Here is an 18116-nt window from a genome sequence, read left to right on the forward strand (position 1 = left end):
CTTGGACTGCAGCTAAGCCCCCGAGTGGAAGGCTGGCTTACCACTCGGTAGGATTTTGATAAACTTAGGCGAGTCCTTGGACTGCAGCTAAGCCCCCGAGTGGAAGGCTGGCTTACCACTCGGTAGGATTTTGATAAACTTAGGCGAAACGGATTCGCAGCTAAGCCTCCGAGTGAGAGTCTGGCTCACCACTCGATAGGATTTTTACAAACTTAGGCGAAACGGATTCGCGGCTAAGCCACCCACTGAGGGGGAGTTTTTATGTGGACAAAAATAAAAAGTGATGGCACAATTATTTCTAAACCCATGAACTACAGAAGTACTTTATTGCAACTCATCCGAGTGATAAAACTTAAGTGTAAAATGGGCGGAGTAGCTCCGCGTTCCAAGCTCGGGGCTCGTCGATATTATGCTCGACGTTGTAAAGACGGTACGCCCCGTTGTGGAGAACCTTGGTGACGATGAAGGGGCCTTCCCAAGAAGGAGCAAGCTTGTGTGGTTTGTGCTGATCCACTCGGAGAACCAAATCCCCTTCCTAGAAGGCTCGACCTCTCACATTTCGGGCGTGGAAACGGCGCAGATCTTGTTGGTAGATGGTCGACCGGATCAGAGCCATCTCCCTTTCTTCCTCTAAAAGGTCGACTGCGTCCTGCCGCGCTTGTTCAGCTTCTGCTTCGTTGTAGATTTCGACTCGAGGAGCATTGTGGAGAAGATCACTCGGCAAGACTGCTTCGGCTCCATAGACCAAGAAGAATGGAGTTCTTCCGGTCGACCGATTGGGCGTGGTCCGCAGTCCCCAGAGTACAGATGGAAGTTCGTCGACCCAAGCTCCAGCCGCGTGTTTGAGGTCACGCATCAGTCGCGGCTTCAGTCCCTTGAGAATCAGTCCATTAGCTCGCTCTGCTTGTCCATTCGACTGCGGATGGGCGACTGATGCGTAGTCGACCCGTGTGCCCTGGGAGTTGCAGAAGGTTCTGAATTCCTCTGAGTCAAAGTTCGACCCATTATCCGTAATGATGCTGTGCGGGACTCCATATCTGAATATTAGTTCCCTGATGAAGCTAACAGCAGTACCGGTGTTGAGGCTCTTGATTGGTTTAGCCTCGATCCACTTGGTGAACTTGTCGACTGCCACCAGTACATGCGTGAAGCCACTTCGTCCTGTTCTCAAAGGGCCGACCATGTCCAGCCCCCAGACTGCAAAAGGCCAGACGAGTGGGATGGTCTTCAAAGCTGACGCAGGTTTGTGCGACATATTCGAGTAGAACTGACATCCCTCGCACTTATCCACTATCTCCTTTGCCATCTCATTCGCCTTGGGCCAGTAAAATCCGGCTCGGTATGCTTTGGCCACGATGGTCCGGGAGGACGCATGATGACCACAGGTCCCCGAGTGAATATCATTGAGGATGAGTCGACCTTCTTCTGGTGTTATGCACTTCTGACCGACTCCAGTCGTGCTCTCTCTGTATAATTGTCCTTTGATGACGGTAAAGGCCTTAGATCGACGGACGATCTGTCGAGCCTCTTCCTCATCCTCCGGAAGCTCTTTCCTCAAGATATATGCGACATACGGAATCGTCCAGTCGGGAATGACTACCAAAACCTCCATGATCAAGTCGACCACCGCTGGGACTTCAACTTCAGTCGGATCTGTGGCACTCTTGGGCTGCGGAGTTTCTTCGGTGAAAGGATCTTCTTTGACTGACGGAGTATGTATATGCTCCAAGAACACACCACTCGGAATGGCTTCTCTCTTGGAACCTATCTTTGCTAGATCATCAGCTGCTTGATTTTTTAGTCGGGGTATATGATGGAGCTCCAACCCCTCGAACTTTTTCTCCAGCTTCCTCACTGCACTGCAGTATCCAGTCATGGCTGGGCTTCTCACGTCCCACTCTTTCATCACCTGATTGACCACTAAATCCGAGTCGCCATAGACCATTAGGCGACGGACGCCGAGTGAAATGGCCATGCGCAACCCATATAGGAGGGCCTCATATTCTGCCTCATTGTTGGAGGAATCAAAGTGAATCTGGAGCACATATCTGAGCTTATCTCCTCTGGGGGAAACCAGGACAACCCCAGCACCGGAACCATTCAACATCTTAGAACCATCGAAAAACATGGTCCAATGCTCCAAGTGAACTTCAGTCGGCTGCTGCTGTTCGATCCACTCGGCGAGGAAATCTGCTATTGCCTGGGACTTAATGGCTTTCTTTGCCTCAAACTTGATATCAAGGGGAAGAAGTTCAATCGCCCATTTGGCCACTCGACCAGTTGCATCTCTGTTGTGCAAAATCTCTGATAGTGGAGCGTCGCTGACGACTGTGATTGAATGGTCAGAGAAATAATGAGCAACCTTCTTTGTGGTCATGTATATTCCATACACAAGCTTCTGATAATGAGGATATCTCTGCTTGGATGGAGTCAACACTTCAGACAAATAATACACTGGGCGCTGAACTTTGAGAGCTTTTCCTTCTTCTTCCCGCTCGACCGTTAGCACAGTACTGACGACTTGTCCTGTGGCTGCGATGTAGAGCAACAGAGGCTCTTTGCTGATTGGAGCAGCAAGCACCGGCTGGGTGGAGAGCAGAGCTTTTAGCTCGGCAAACGCTGCATCAGCTTCTGGAGTCCACTCGAACTTGTCAGCCTTCTTCATCAGTCGGTAAAGAGGCAATGCCTTTTCACCGAGTCGTGAGATGAATCGACTTAATGCGGCCAAGCATCCAGTAAGCTTCTGGACATCGTGCACTCGCACAGGGCGTTTCATTCGGAGAATAGTGCCAATCTTTTCTGGGTTGGCGTCGATTCCCCGTTCGGAAACGAGAAAACCGAGTAACTTGCCACCAGGAACTCCAAATGTGCACTTTGATGGATTGAGCTTGATATCATACCTTCTGAGGTTGGCAAATGTTTCGGCGAGGTCAGCGAGCAGGTCGGAACCTTTTCGTGACTTGACAACAATATCATCCATATAAGCTTCGACATTCCGACTGATTTGAGTGAGTAGACACTTCTGGATCATTCGCATAAATGTGGCTCCGGCATTCTTGAGGCCGAATGGCATGGTGATATAGCAGAAGCACCCGAATGGAGTGATGAAAGCTGTTTTTACTTCATCGGGCCCATACAGACAGATCTGGTGGTACCCGGAGTAAGCATCTAAAAAAGACAACCTCTCGCATCCCGCGGTCGAGTCAACAATTTGATCTATGCGAGGGAGAGGAAAGTGATCTTTCGGGCAGGCCCGGTTGATGTGCTTGAAATCAATGCACATTCGGAGCGACTTGTCCTTCTTAGGAACCATGACGACATTAGCGAGCCACTCGGAGTGGAATATCTCTCGGATAAATCCTGCCGCCAACAGTCGAGCCACTTCTTCACCGATGGCCTTTCTCTTCTGGACGGCGGACCGCCGAAGATGTTCTTTGACTGGCTTTGCAGACGAGTCGACTCTTAGGCGATGCTCAGCCAGTCCCCTAGGAACACCTGGCATGTCAGCGGGCTTCCATGCAAAAAAGTCCCAGTTCTCACGGAGGAACTGGATGAGCGCTTCTTCCTATTTTGGGTCGAGTGTTGTGGAGATGCGGGTCGGAGCTGCTTCGGGGTCGGTCGGGTGAATGTGAACAGGCTTCGTCTCACCGGACGACTGGAATGCAGATTCTGTGGCGGGCTTCTTGGATCGTAGCAAGTCACTCGGATCTGCGTTTTGCTTGTATTCTTCGAACTCGACCGCTGTCACTTGGGAATCGGCAATTTTGGAGCCCTTCTGAAAGCACTCCTCTGCCTTTTTCCTATCACCGGTGACAGTGATCACACCTTTGGGACCGGGCATCTTCAATTTGAGGTACACGTAACATGGTCGAGCCATGAACCGTGCATAGGCTGGTCTCCCCAAAATGGCATGATATGCACTTTGAAAATCCACGACCTCAAACGTCAACTTTTCTTTGCGAAAATGCTTTGAATCGCCAAACACTACGTCCAAAGCTATCTGGCCGAGTGACTCGGCCTTCTTCCCTGGTATAACTCCATGGAAGCTCATGTTACTAGTGCTCAGTCGGGACATCGGAATGCCCATACCTTTCAACGTGTCTGCATATAACAGATTCAGCCCACTTCCACCATCCATCAGCACCTTTGTCAGTCGAGTGCCTTCAACAACTGGATCGACCACCAAAGCTTGCCTCCCGGGGGTGGCGATATGAGTCGGGTGATCAGATTGGTCGAATGTGATGGGTGTTTGAGACCACTTCAGATAATTTGCCTTTGCTGGGGCAACCATGTTCACCTCTCGGTTAATCACTTTCAGTCGACTTCTGCTTTCCACATCCGCAAAGATCATCAGAGTGGAGTTGATATGCGGATATCCTCCCTCACTGTCCTCTTTGTCTTCGGCTTTGTCCGACTCCTTCTCCTTGTCCTTAGACTGTTTTCCCTGAAACTGCTGGATCAGGAGTCGACATTGGCGAGTGGTGTGCTTTGGGTAAATGATATTCCCCTCTTCATCTTTCTTCGTGTGAATATGACACGGCATATCCATCACGTCGTTCCCTTCTTTATCCTTTACCTTCTTGGGGTTCCAGGATCCTTTTGGTTTCTCCTTAAACTTTCCTTGAGTCACGGCCAGAGCCTCTCCAGGAGCTGCCGGTTCAGCCTTCCGCTTCTGTTTCCGACTGGTGTTTCCTTTTTCCGACTGACTCGGCTTGTGCTTGCCGCTTCGGAGTCGGTCTTCTTCTTCGCCGTTGGCGTACTTGGTAGCAATCTCCATCATCCGACTCAAGGTCATGTCACCGGTTCAACCAAATTTCAAACTCAGTTCTCTGTTCTTGACACCATCTTTGAAGGCGCATACTACCTGATGGTCAGAGACATTTTCCACAGTGTGGTGCAAAGTGATCCACCTCTGAATATACTCTCTGAGAGTCTCATTGGTTTTCTGCACGCAGACTTGCAACTCTGTCAATCCCGCTGGTCGCTTGCAAGTCCCTTCGAACGTTCTGACGAACACTCAGGACAGATCTTCCCAAGTGTAAATGCTGCTAGGAGGCAATTGAGTTAACCATGCCCTGGCAGAACCTTCCAACATGAGGGGCAAATGCTTCATGGCCACCTCGTCGTTCCCACCACCGATCTGAACTGCCACTCGGTAGTCTTCAAGCCAAGTTTCAGGCTTAGACTCACCAGTGAACTTGCTGACTCCTGTTGCCAACCTGAAATTGGGGGGAATAACTGCGGCTCTGATAGCTCTGCTGAAACATTCAGGACCAGAAACATGTACTCGACTGCTCGTGGGCACATCTCTGTCGAGTGCACCTCGATGGGCTCTGTTCCGGTCGACCAATCCTTGCACGATAATGGATCGCGCGTCGAAGCCTGGCTCTCTGGGGTCAACTGGAACCCTACGCCCTGTACTGTACTGACGCCTATCATCTGGCTGCCGAGGAGCGTAAGACCCACCCCTCGGAGGGGAATAGGGCACTCGACGCCTATCGTCTCGGTCGAGTCTGTCGCCATATTGATCTCGCCGATTCTCACGCCCTTCGCGCCGCGGAGGCGATCTGGGGCTGTGAGCCGACTGAACCGTATTCACAGTGACAGATCGACTGTGAATTCTGTTGCGCGACTGAGACACGGCTGAATTCTGATCTCCTGCTGCCCGGAGCAGATCCCTGATCTGCAGCAAACCTCTGCCAGCTTCTGACTGCGAAGGCTGAATGGACTCTGCTATACGGGTCGCAGCTGCTAAATTCTGAATTGGGGTTCGATATACCTGAGTCGGCGGGAAGAGTTGACGTCGACTGGTGTCGGGAACTCGTTGCCGCGCGCGCTCGTCGAGTGCTCGCTGAAGGTTCTCCAGTCGAGTGCGCTCGGCCAAATTGGCCAGACGCGCCTCCTCCAAGGCACGAGCCTCGGGGGTTTCTCCTGCGATGGAAATACGCAGGGGATCCTCGTTCCTGCGGCGAAGCTCTTCTCTTTGCAGAGAGTCGAGTGGCTCGGGCTGGTACTCTTCGTAGCCTCGAGCAGGGTCGCCGCCGTCGCCTGCTCCACCACCGCGGGCGAAGCCAGGAGGGCTGTGGGGCCCGTCGACCATCAAGATTTCCGCCGCTGGATCACTGCTTCCGCACTCGGATGCAGTCTCTCCGGAGCCAGTCGACTGATCGAACAAGCCGTAGAGAGATTCGTTGGGCTCGATTGCCGCAACTTGTGTAGTGGCCGACTGGCGAGCCACCGCGTGACTCACCCATCGCTGAAGCCTCGACCGGCCTGAGCGCTTGTGCTGGCGGGAGACCGGGAGGGTGGAAGATGGAGGAGCCGACCGATACTGGGTCGATGGTTGTCGCAGCAGAACGCCGCGGACACATGCGCGAAAATGCGTCGCACCGCGGACGGGGAGCGCATCTACGTCGAGTGGAGCCTCCTGGAGCCATGCGGAGTCGTCGGCGATGAAGGCGAGAGCGCCGAGACGGATCTCTTGACCCTCGACCAAAATTCCAGCAGACACCATGATGAAAGTACTCGGAAGAATCGCAACTTCTCCACAAAATCGCTAAAACACCTGCCCCACGGTGGGCGCCAACTGTCGTGGTTCTAAGCCTGACAGTAGAGTGGGGGGTAGGTATGGAGAGGCAAGGTCCTAGCTATGGAGAAGTTGTAAGCACAAAGGATGTACGAGTTCAGGCCCTTCTCGGAAGAAGTAACAGCCCTACGTCTCGGAGCCCGGAGGCGGTCGAGTGGATTATGAATGTACGGATTACAAGGTGCCCAACCCTTCTGCCTGTGGAGGGGGGTGGCTTATATAGAGTGCGCCAGGACCCCAGCCAGCCCACGTAGGAGAGGGTTTAAGGTGAGTTAAGTCTGGGGCGTTACTGGTAACGCCCCACATAAAGTGCCTTTACTATCATAAAGTCTACTTAATTACAGGCCGTTGCGGTGCAGAGTGCCTCTTGACCTCCTGGTGGTCGAGTGAGTCTTCGTGGTCGAGTCCTTCAGGCCAGTCGAGTGAATCCTCGTTGGTCGACTGGAAGGCGACCTCTTCTGGGGATGTCCTAGGGTAAGTTACTTGGAACAGGTCCATGACCCTACCCTAGGTACATAACCCCATCAAGCGGCCCGCCATCTCCGAGGAGCTTGCCACGAGCAGGGCCCGCAGCGCAGCCCCCAGCGCAGCCAAGAAGGCGCCTCCGCAGGGTCGGCGACGTAGCAGGGCGGCAAGTGGGCCAACAGCCGCAGCGTCGCGCGACGCACTCTACCGCGGCAAGTACGGTTGCCGCGGGAGCGCCTCCCGCCGTAGCGACAACTGAAACGGGGCCGTCTCGGGCTGGCGCCGCAGCCCCCGCCAAGCGGCCAAGGGATCCCACCCCTCCACCTTGTCGCGCCGGGGGTGGGCCAAACTTCGACCTCTCCGCGCTCAGCTACGACGAGGAGGAAGAAGAAGAAGAATAAGATTCCCTTGCTTGTTCTTGTAGTTCTTCAACTTGCTGATCTTGTCTTGCATCTGATCTGACCCACCCTGGACTCTCCCTTTTCAGGACTCTGGCCCAGAGGGCGGCGAAGAGGGCCAAGGCTCAGGTGGTGGTCATCGAGGACGGGCCCACTGCGACGACAGGAGGCACGCCCAAGACCACCTTGCCGGATCCGGCCATCACTTTGCAGAGCAGCCCCCAGCGTAAGCATATGGTTTACTTTCTGCTTCTGGGTGCGCGTGGTTGCTCTTTTCCTTTGTTGACATCTGATCACTGGTTTGTTTGTGCAGGAGGAGAACAGCTTCATCAGGAGGGCATGGTGATCTCCTCCGACTCGTCGTCTGCTTCGACTACGCCGCCAAGGGCGGACTCCCCGGCAAGGGAGCGTTCTCCGGCAAGGAAGCGATCTCCGGCAAGGGAGGAGTCTCCGGCAAGGGGGGAGTCTCTGGCAAGGGACAGCGCCAACGATCCCCCGGTGGTGGAGGTCGTGACAACAGATCCTAGCACAGGTAGTCCTTCTTGCCCGAAACTTTCCTTGTAGTCTTCTGCTGATTTCTCTTCTCGGATACTTGTTTGATTTCTCCTTCTTCTCCGGTCGTCAGACCCACCCTCCACGGATCTGATGGAGACCGAGGCGGGCGGCGAGGAGGACGCGCGCGGCAATACTGATGATGTCGCGGCCACCGAAGAAGGAGCCGGCGCTGACGTGCCCGCCGGCGAAGAGGCCGCCAAGGCTGCTGCCGAAGAAGCTGGCGGGGGATCTGGCGATCTCACTGACGGTCCTGAGGCCGCAGGAGCGCCAGGCGCTGCACCGACCGCCGATCCCTCCGCCGCTGCCGCGGCGGCAGACTCCGAGGAGTCCCAGCCCGGCGCCTATCTGAAGGCCGGCGAGGGCATCTTCATCAAGCTCCCCTGGGCGTCGAGCTCCAGGGCGCCGATGGAAGGAGAAGCTCTGGATGGGGAGGTGCTTGCCTCCGCCGGGTTGTCGATCGTCGACGCGCCGGGAAGCAGCAGCAGCGAGCCTGAGGAGGAGCAGCTGCTACGGAGGCTGCTGGCGCTCTACCGCGCCCGCCAAGTCAAGTTGGAGTCCCGGGAAGCGCTTGTCACGAGGGCGAGCATGGACATAGAGAAGCGTGCGGAGGAGCTCCGGGGTCTTCACCAAGAAACTCTCCGGGCCTTGGCGGAGGAGCGGGAGCAGCTTGCTGAGGAGCGGAAGGCCTTCCTCCTTGAGAAGGCTGAGGCTGAAGAGCAGCAGCGGCTCACCGGCGAGAAGCTGTACGCGCGAGAAGGCGAGCTGACTCAGCGGAAAGTGAACCTCGACAGCCACGAAGAGGAGCTTGCCGCGCGCGAACGGGCACTTGGCGGGACGCTCCAAGAGGCAAAGGATGCGGCTGCGGCTACCGAGGCCGCCAAGAAAGAATTGGAGGCAAAGGTGGCGCAGCTGGAAACTGATCTGAAGGCTGGTGGTGAAGAGCTTGCCGCGCTCAAGCTAGAGCGCGAGAAGGACGCCCTTGCCCATGGTGAGCTGCAGGGCCGACTCGCCGAGAGGGGCAAGGAACTGAGAGCCGCCAAGGATTCCAACGCAGATCTGACGCTGAAGCTGGCCACCTTGACGGAGACGTTGGACAGCGCCAGGAAACGGGAGGCAGACTTGAAGAAAGACATCAAGACCAACGATTCGCTGCTGGCGAGGGCCGCCGAAACCCAGAATCTCCTCAGAGATACCACGGCGCTCTGGACGGAGGGCCTCGTGAACATTGCTGCAGTCATTGAAGAGGAGCTGGTGCAGTTGGGTGTGGAAGGCTTCGGGTACTCCTCCGACGAGAACCTCCAACCCAGTGCCAAGCTCACTTTGTTCTTCAAAGGCGTGGCGACGGCGCTCCAGCAACTCCGGGAACGGATCCCAAAGCAGTTGGCCGACGAGTCACGCTCAATTTGTGCCGGAGTTCTGGAGAAGGTGCTGGTGAAGGTGGCCTTCCGCAATCCGGGCCTCAACCTCACCAACGTCCTCAAGAGGCTGCCGGCGGACGCTGATCTTGACGCACTTAAGGCCCTCGTCGCACCCATTGTGGACAGGGTGAACGAGGTCAAAAGGGTTGACGGCGGTCGCGTAGATTAGGCCGTCCGTTTTCTTCTTTTCTTGTCGCTGCCAGTCATGTCATGGGAACACTTTATTAGAGGCGCGACAAGTTATTTTTGTAATATAACTCTATTTTAGGCAAAATATCGCTGTGTTACTTCCTTTACTCGACTCTTGGCTTTGTATGGCTCTGCCCTACGCTTTCTAGGGAAACTTGCCGGTGCAGGCACCCTTGCCGCGAGCGCCGAGTGCGGAACTTCAGCAGCCTGCTAGCGGGGTCGCTACCGACAAGCAACCTTGTTGCAACTAGTTGCAGCTCACTTAAGTTGTTGAGCGGACTCAACTTGTTGGAATTCTTGGCGGACTAAACACGCCGAAGAAGAAGGTCGCCTTCCTCGAAGCTCCTGGCTTTAACTCTGCGGCTATGGTAGCGACGCAAAGCTTGCTGGTAGCGAGCGGCTCGCACAGCAGCCTGGAGACGGTCTTCCTCAAGGAGCAGCGCGTCATCTTGTCGCAGCTGCTCTTGCTCGAGCTCATCATAAGCGAGCACTCGAGGCGACCCGTAAACGAGTTCCGTGGGGAGAACTGCCTCCGCTCCGTAGACTAGAGCGAAGGGTGTCTGGCCAGTGGCTCGATTTGGCGTCGTCCTGATCGACCAAAGAACCACCGGCAGCTCCTCGATCCAGTTTCTTCTGCACTTGTGCAGCCTGTCGAAAGTTCTGGTCTTGAGGCCTCGCAGCACTTCAGCATTTGCCCTCTCCGCTTGACCGTTGCTTCTCGGATGAGCAACAGAAACGAAGCAGACCTTGGCGCCAAGATCTTGGATGTACTGCATGAAGGTGCGGCTCGTAAATTGCGTGCCGCTGTCAGTGATGATCCTGTTAGGAACCCCGAAACGGCAAACAATCGACCTGAAGAACTTGACTGCTGACTGTGCTGTCACCTTCCTCACTGGTTCCACTTCCGGCCACTTTGTGAACTTGTCGATTGCAACGTAACTCAAAGCCCCCGACAGCTCGGGGGAAGGAGCCGAGGATGTCGAGCCCCCAGATCGAAAATGGCCAGGATAAAGGGATCGTCTGGAGAGCTTGAGCTGGCTGGTGTATCTGTTTGGAATGGAACTGGCACGCTTCACACTTGGTTACTTGTGCAGTTGCATCCTGGAGGGCTGTCGGCCAGAAGAAGCCTTGCCGGAATGCTTTGCCGGCAAGTGCTCTTGCGCCAATGTGGTGACCACATATGCCTCCATGTATCTCTGCCAACAGTTGTTGTCCATCTTCCCGGCAAGTGCACTTTAATTTCACACCGTTGAGTCTTATTCTGTACAGTATGTTGTCAACAAACTTGTACATACTTGACTGCCGGGCTAGTTTTTCAGCTTCTTGCTACCTTTTGCGTAGACCCCCTGGCAACAGTGCCAAAAATCCTTCTTGCTACCTCTTGAGCACTATGTTGGTTTTCCCTTGGAGAGGAAAGCGTGATGCAGCAAAGCAGCGTAAGTATTTCCCTCAATTTTTGAGAACCAAGGTATCAATCCAGTAGGAGGCCACGCACGAGTCCCTCGCACCTACACAAACAAATAAACTCCTTGCAACCAACGTGATAAAGGGGTTCTCAATCCCTTCACGGTCACTTATGAAAGTGAGATCTGATAGATATGATAAGATAATATTTTTGGTATTTTTATGATAAAGAGAAATAAGGATGCAAGTAAAAAAATGGAAAAAGGAAATAACTAAGTACTGGAAGATTAATATGATGGAAAATAGACCCCGGGGCCATAGGTTTCATTAGTGGTTTCTCTCGAGAGCATAAGTATTACGGTGGGTGAACAAATTACTGTTGAGCAATTGACAGAATTGAGCATAGTTATGAGAATATCTAGGTATGATCATGTATATAGGCATCACGTCCAAGACAAGTAGACCGACTCCTGCCTGCATCTACTACTATTACTCCACACATCGACCTCTATCCATCATGCATCTAGAGTATTAAGTTCAAGAGAACAGAGTAACGCTTTAAGCAAGATGACATGATGTAGAGGGATAAACTCATGCAATATGATATAGACCCCATCTTGTTATCCTCGATGGCAACAATACAATACGTGCCTTGCTGCCCCTGCTGTCACTGGGAAAGGACACCGCAAGATTGAACCCAAAGCTAAGCACTTCTCCGATTGCAAGAAAGATTAATCTAGTAGGCCAAACCAAACTGATAATTTGAAGAGACTTACAAAGATAACCAATCATACATAAAAGAATTCAGAGAAGATTCAAATATTGTTCATAGATAAACTTGATCATAAACCCACAATTCATTGGTAGCTCAACAAACACACCACAAAAGAAGATTACATCGAATAGATCTCCACAAGAGAGGGGGAGTGTCGGGGAGGCTGATCCACCAACACCTATGGGGACAGGGCCCCTTTCGGTTCGGAGGGGGGCGGAGGCCGCACAAAGAGCGGATTGAGGCAGTACACGCGAGCAGTTTTACCCAGCCTCGGGCCGCACGGATGCGTAAAACCCTACTGCTGCTTGTTTGATTGTATTGAATCCTTGCTCAGGAGCGATGGACGCTATCAGACTGTGCGTGGGAGTGTTTCTGTAGTTTCGAATGAGCCGAACCTCCTCTACATTGCGCTTGGGCCTCCTTTTATACTTTCAAGGGGTCACCGACAGGTGGCAACATAGACTAGAAGGGTAAAAATGGAAAAGGATGCGGTAGGTGCAGCTACCGCTACTGTAGATACAGTGCACCCTACCTAACTCTGACGGCAGGGGACAAGGTCATTGAATGCTCGTCTGAGTTGCCTAAACAGTGCAAAAAGTGACCGTTAGGAGCGCCACCGTTTGCCACGATGGCCTTCTCTTCATCTCCGCTTGCCACTGCGCACCCCTAGCTGCGCGGCCTCCTGCCATGTGTGCTTGGGAGAGTCCTAGAGCGACACGTTAGCAGGTGTGCTGGAGCGCGGGCACGAAGTGGGGGTTTCCCGCGGCAAGCTCCTTGCCGCGGTCATCGTCTTGTCGTGTTTGGGAGCTTGTTGCTCACCGGGCCTTGCCGGGACGCAGGGCGCGTCGCGGCAAGCTTTCTTGGTATGCTTTGAGCGGCCTTCCCGGCAAGCTCCTCTTACCGGGGTCTTGTCTCTTCCCGGCAAGATCCTCTTGCCGGGGCCTGGGTTGGCCTTCCCGGCAAGCTCCTCTTGCCGGGGCCTTGGTTTGAGTACTTTGTTCTTGAATGGTCTTCAAGAGAACCACGGAGGGTCTTGGCGGTCACCCCGCAAGCCTTGCCGCGGGATGCTGCGACCGCCCGTGCACAAGTTCGGGGTACTAGGGTACCCCTACTCTAGTACACTGACAGGAGCCCCCGGGCCTGGGCCAGACACGGTGCCGACCGCTGTTGGGCCAGGCCCAAAACAGGGCACGGGCACGCGCGGCCTGGGTCCACACCAAATCTCGCTCCGTATCCACCGCACCCCCCGCAACAGCACGCGTCAATCACGGCATCGTGGGGGAGATCGTGGGTGGTTCTTTATTCGGAAAGAGCACAACGTCCGCCCCTCCTCCTTATAAGCAGGGGAAACAGGGGTATTTCCCCTATCTTCGCCATTTGCTGCTGCAATCTCAGAAACCTCCGCCGCCCTCCTCCGCTTCCAAAGTCGAAAGAGAGCAGCACTCCACTCCCGTCGCCGCCGCCACCACCAGCGCCGTCGATCTCCCCCATCGCCTCCGCCATGGCTCCGAAGCCCGGAAAGGGGAAGGCCGCGAAAGCTGTGAAGTCGACCAAAGCGCAGCGGCTTGAGGCGCTGCGGAAAGAGCGGGCCACCTTCCTCCCCGAGCTCTCCGCAAAGGATCTGAGGGAGTTGTACTATCTCTTCTGGTCGACGGAGACAGGGGCGCATCCGCGCACAAAGGTACTCTCCGCCATCACCTCGCAAGAAGCTCCAGTTGGCGGGTACCCTTTCTTTGCCGTGTTCTTCTACTGGGGCTCTGCCCGCCATTCTCTGATTTCTTCTGTGATATCATGAACACCTACGGGCTCCACCTCCTTGATTTTACCCCCAACGCCGTCTTGACCATGGCAGTTTTCGCCCATCTATGCGAAAACTTTGTCGGAGTCCACCCCAACGTAGCTCTCTTCCGCCATTTCTTCATGCCCCGTGTCGAGAGAGGGGAAACCCTTGCCGGGGGGATCGCCTGGATCTCGCGAGCCGGCAAGAAGGAGACCTATCTGGAGGGGGAGCTCCGCAGCAAGTGGGATGAGTGGAGAGCAAACTGGTGCTGGGTTGTAGAGGAGAACCCGCAGCCGTTCACCGCCCTGCGCCAAGCCCCAGCAGTGCGAGGCAATGATTGGAGCGCTTTGTCCGCGGATGATGACAAGTTGAAGATCGCCACCACCCGGATCTTGCGCCTCAGGCTTGCCAGGCTGACTGTAGGAGCTGTCGGCGCAGATTTCCTCCGCCGCCGCATCGCCCCTCTGCAGGCGAAGGGGAGACCCGCCTGAGAATTTGGAGGCCCGACAGACATCATGAGGTTGCGCCCCAGCCTCAACTTCAATTTCACCGTCATAGAATTGGACGGGATACTCAAGGAGATATTCAAGCATGACCCACAGCATCCCGAGTGGTTCAGGTTGCCGGCAGGCGTCGTGCCTCTGTGTAACAACTCCTCGCGCGACCGCATCTGCGTAATGATGCCGTTGTGTGACTCGCACGGGATCGCTCCAACTTGGCAAGAGCCCGCCGGCGACGTCGTGCAGCAGTTCTTCGAAAGCCTAGTGGAGGTGGCGGTCAATGCTGACGAGAAGAAGCTCCTCACCCGCGACACCACTGATCAAGAGATGGAGCGCATCACCACCAGGGCGGAAGAGGCGGCGGCAGCCGCGGCCGCGGGTGAATTTGGGTTCACCGTGGAGGAAGCGGTCGCGGCGTTGGCGATGAGTCTTGCCGAACGGGAGCAGCCCGAAGAGGAAGAAGAGCTCGCCGCTCCCGACGCCGAGTCGAACGAGCCCGCCGAGGGTGCGAGCGGCCCGCCATCTCCGAGGAGCTTGCCGCGAGCAGGGACCGCAGCGCAGCCCCCAGCGCAGCCAAGAAGGCGCCTCCGCAGGGTCGGCGACGTAGCAGGGCGGCAAGTGGGCCAACAGCCGCAGCGTCGCGCGACGCACTCTACCGCGGCAAGTACGGTTGCCGCGGGAGCGCCTCCCGCCGTAGCGACAACTGAAACGGGGCCGTCTCGGGCTGGCACCGCAGCCCCCGCCAAGCGGCCAAGGGATCCCACCCCTCCACCTTGTCGCGCCGGGGGTGGGCCGAACTTCGACCTCTCCGCGCTCAGCTCCGACGAGGAGGAAGAAGAAGAAGAATAAGATTCCCTTGCTTGTTCTTGTAGTTCTTCAACTTGCTGATCTTGTCTTGCATCTGATCTGACCCACCCTGGACTCTCCCTTTTCAGGACTCTGGCCCAGAGGGCGGCGAAGAGGGCCAAGGCTCAGGTGGTGGTCATCGAGGACGGGCCCACTACGACGACAGGAGGCACGCCCGAGACCACCTTGCCGGATCCGGCCATCACTTTGCAGAGCAGCCCCCAGCGTAAGCATATGGTTTACTTTCTGCTTCTGGGTGCGCGTGGTTGCTCTTTTCCTTTGTTGACATCTGATCACTGGTTTGTTTGTGCAGGAGCAGAACAGCTTCATCAGGAGGGCATGGTGATCTCCTCCGACTCGTTGTCTGCTTCGACTACGCCGCCAAGGGCGGACTCCCCGGCAAGGGAGCGTTCTCCGGCAAGGAAGCGATCTCCGGCAAGGGAGGAGTCTCCGGCAAGGGGGGAGTCTCTGGCAAGGGACAGCGCCAACGATCCCCCAGTGGTGGAGGTCATGACAGCAGATCCTAGCATAGGTAGTCCTTCTTGCCCGAAACTTTCCTTGTAGTCTTCTGCTGATTTCTCTTCTCGGATACTTGTTTGATTTCTCCTTCTTCTCCGATCGTCAGACCCACCCTCCGCGGATCCGATGGAGACCGAGGCGGGCGGCGAGGAGGACGCGCGCGGCAATACTGATGATGTCGCGGCCACCGAAGAAGGAGCCGGCGCTGACGTGCCCGCCGGCGAAGAGGCCGCCAAGGCTGCTGCCGAAGAAGCTGGCGGGGGATCTGGCGATCGCACTGACGGTCCTGAGGCCGCAGGAGCGCCAGGCGCTGCACCGACCGCCGATCCCTCCGCCGCTGCTGCGGCGGCAGACTCCGAGGAGTCCCAGCCCGGCGCCTATCTGAAGGCCGGCGAGGGCATCTTCATCAAGCTCCCCTGGGCGTCGAGCTCCAGGGCGCCGATGGAAGGAGAAGCTCTGGATGGGGAGGTGCTTGCCTCCGCCGGGTTGTCGATCGTCGACGCGCCGGGAAGCAGCAGCAGCGAGCCTGAGGAGGAGCGGCTGCTACGGAGGCTGCTGGCGCTCTACCGCGCCCGCCAAGTCAAGTTGGAGTCCCGGGAAGCGCTTGTCACGAGGGCGAGCATGGACATAGAGAAGCGTGCGGAGGAGCTCCGGGGTCTTCACCAAGAAACTCTCCGGGCCTTGGCGGAGGAGCGGGAGCAGCTTGCTGAGGAGCGGAAGGCCTTCCTCCTTGAGAAGGCTGAGGCTGAAGAGCAGCAGCGGCTCACCGGCGAGAAGCTGTACGCGCAAGAAGGCGAGCTGACTCAGCGGAAAGTGAACCTCGACAGCCATGAAGAGGAGCTTGCCGCGCGCGAACGGGCACTTGGCGGGACGCTCCAAGAGGCAAAGGATGCGGCTGCGGCTGCCGAGGCCGCCAAGAAAGAATTGGAGGCAAAGGTGGCGCAGCTAGAAACTGATCTGAAGGCTGGTGGTGAAGAGCTTGTCGCGCTCAAGCTAGAGCGCGAGAAGGACGCCCTTGCCCATGGTGAGCTGCAGGGCCGACTCGCCGAGAGGGGCAAGGAACTGAGCGCCGCCAAGGATTCCAACGCAGATCTAACGCTGAAGCTGGCCACCTTGACGGAGACGTTGGACAGCGCCAGGAAACGGGAGGCAGACTTGAAGAAAGACATCAAGACCAACGATTCGCTGCTGGCGAGGGCCGCCGAAACCCAGAATCTCCTCAAAGATACCACGACGCTCTGGACGGAGGGCCTCGTGAACATTGCTGCAGTCATTGAAGAGGAGCTGGTGCAGTTGGGGGTGGAAGGCTTCGGGTACTCCTCTGACGAGAACCTCCAACCCAGTGCCAAGCTCACTTTGTTCTTCAAAGGCGTGGCGGCGGCGCTCCAGCAACTCCGGGAACGGATCCCAAAGCAGTTGGCCGACGAGTCACGCTCAATTTGTGCCGGACTTCTGGAGAAGGTGCTGGTGAAGGTGGCCTTCCGCAATCCGGGCCTCAACCTCACCAACGTCCTCAAGAGGCTGCCGGCGGACGCTGATCTTGACGCACTTAAGGCCCTCGTCGCACCCATTGTGGACAGGGTGAACGAGGTCAAAAGGGTTGACGGCGGTCACGTAGATTAGGCCGTCCGTTTTCTTCTTTTCTTGTCGCTGCCAGTCATGTCATGGGAACACTTTATTAGAGGCGCGACAAGTTATTTTTGTAATATAACTCTATTTTAGGCAAAATATTGCTGTGTTACTTCCTTTACTCGACTCTTGGCTTTGTATGGCTCTGCCCTACGCTTTCTAGGGAAACTTGCCGGTGCAGGCACCCTTGCCGCGAGCGCCGAGTGCGGAACTTCAGCAGCCTGCTGGCGGGGTCGCTACCGACAAGCAACCTTGTTGCAACTAGTTGCAGCTCACTTAAGTTGTTGAGCGGACTCGAAACAAAGTAAGGGCGCTAGCGGCTCACTTAAGTTGCTGAGCGGACTCGAAGCAAAGTAAGGGCGCTAGCAGCTCACTTAAGTTGTTGAGCGGACTCGAAACAAAGTAAAGGCGCAACTAGCTACGAGTTGGTTCCTCCGCGCACAGGTTTTCCATACAAAGCACGGTCGTTCAAGGAAAATAACTCAAAAACTTAAAAAACTGATTGCTCAAGCTTTAGCAACTTATCTTTTCTGTCGCCTGCTTCCCGGCAAGGAGAAAACTTTCTTGAACGGCCTGGTCCACACCATTATCTTCTCCTCCCCCCCCCCCCCCGGTAAACCTTGTGGGCGAGGGAACCTTCCTTCTTTTGAGAAAGAAACAGAGAAATAAAGTAATGATATGGAGCCTTAGGCTCGCTATTGCTTACTGGGGTCTGGTGCTGCACAAAGTGTCAGATAACATATGCGAAAAATGATTATAGCATAAATAAAAACTGACAAGATGTGCGGGGCACATGAACTTTACTGGTGCACGGGGTCTGCGCCCGGCTTTGTACAAAGGATTACATGCAACAGCGGCAAGACTTGTACAAAAGGTGGTTCCCGGAAAAGCTTCCGGCAACCGCGCCCTACGGGTAAAACTTACGAAGATGTTCAATGTTCCAGGAGTTGCTCACCGGAATGCCATCTTCGGTCTCAAGGCGGACAGCGCCGGGCCTAGTGACTCGTTTCACCCGATAAGGGCCTTCCCACTTCGGCGTCAACTTGTTGGAA

This window comes from Triticum aestivum, chromosome 3A (genome assembly GCF_018294505.1).
Source record: "Triticum aestivum cultivar Chinese Spring chromosome 3A, IWGSC CS RefSeq v2.1, whole genome shotgun sequence".
Taxonomy (NCBI): domain Eukaryota; kingdom Viridiplantae; phylum Streptophyta; class Magnoliopsida; order Poales; family Poaceae; genus Triticum; species Triticum aestivum.